Here is a 262-nt window from a genome sequence, read left to right as displayed (position 1 = left end):
ATGAGAAAGCAAGAAACAGAAAAGGTAAGGAAAAGAGAGGAAAGATAGAGAGGGAGAGACATCATGGGTTTGCGCATTCCTCCATATTTAGCTTTATCATATTTTGGTCCACGTATATCCGCACTACCAGAGCTTCGCGATTGCCTCCGTGATCCTGGATTCATTACAGGGAAGATGTAGGATCTGCACAATTTTTATCTGGCAAATAAATGATTTATTTTCGCTCGTTATATTGGTTCTAGCACGTTCTTCTTCTAAAACA

Source organism: Penaeus monodon, chromosome 24, assembly GCF_015228065.2.
Source record: "Penaeus monodon isolate SGIC_2016 chromosome 24, NSTDA_Pmon_1, whole genome shotgun sequence".
NCBI classification, from domain to species: domain Eukaryota; kingdom Metazoa; phylum Arthropoda; class Malacostraca; order Decapoda; family Penaeidae; genus Penaeus; species Penaeus monodon.
The sequence above is the reverse complement of the archived record's forward strand: the minus strand, read 5'-3'. Positions refer to the sequence as shown.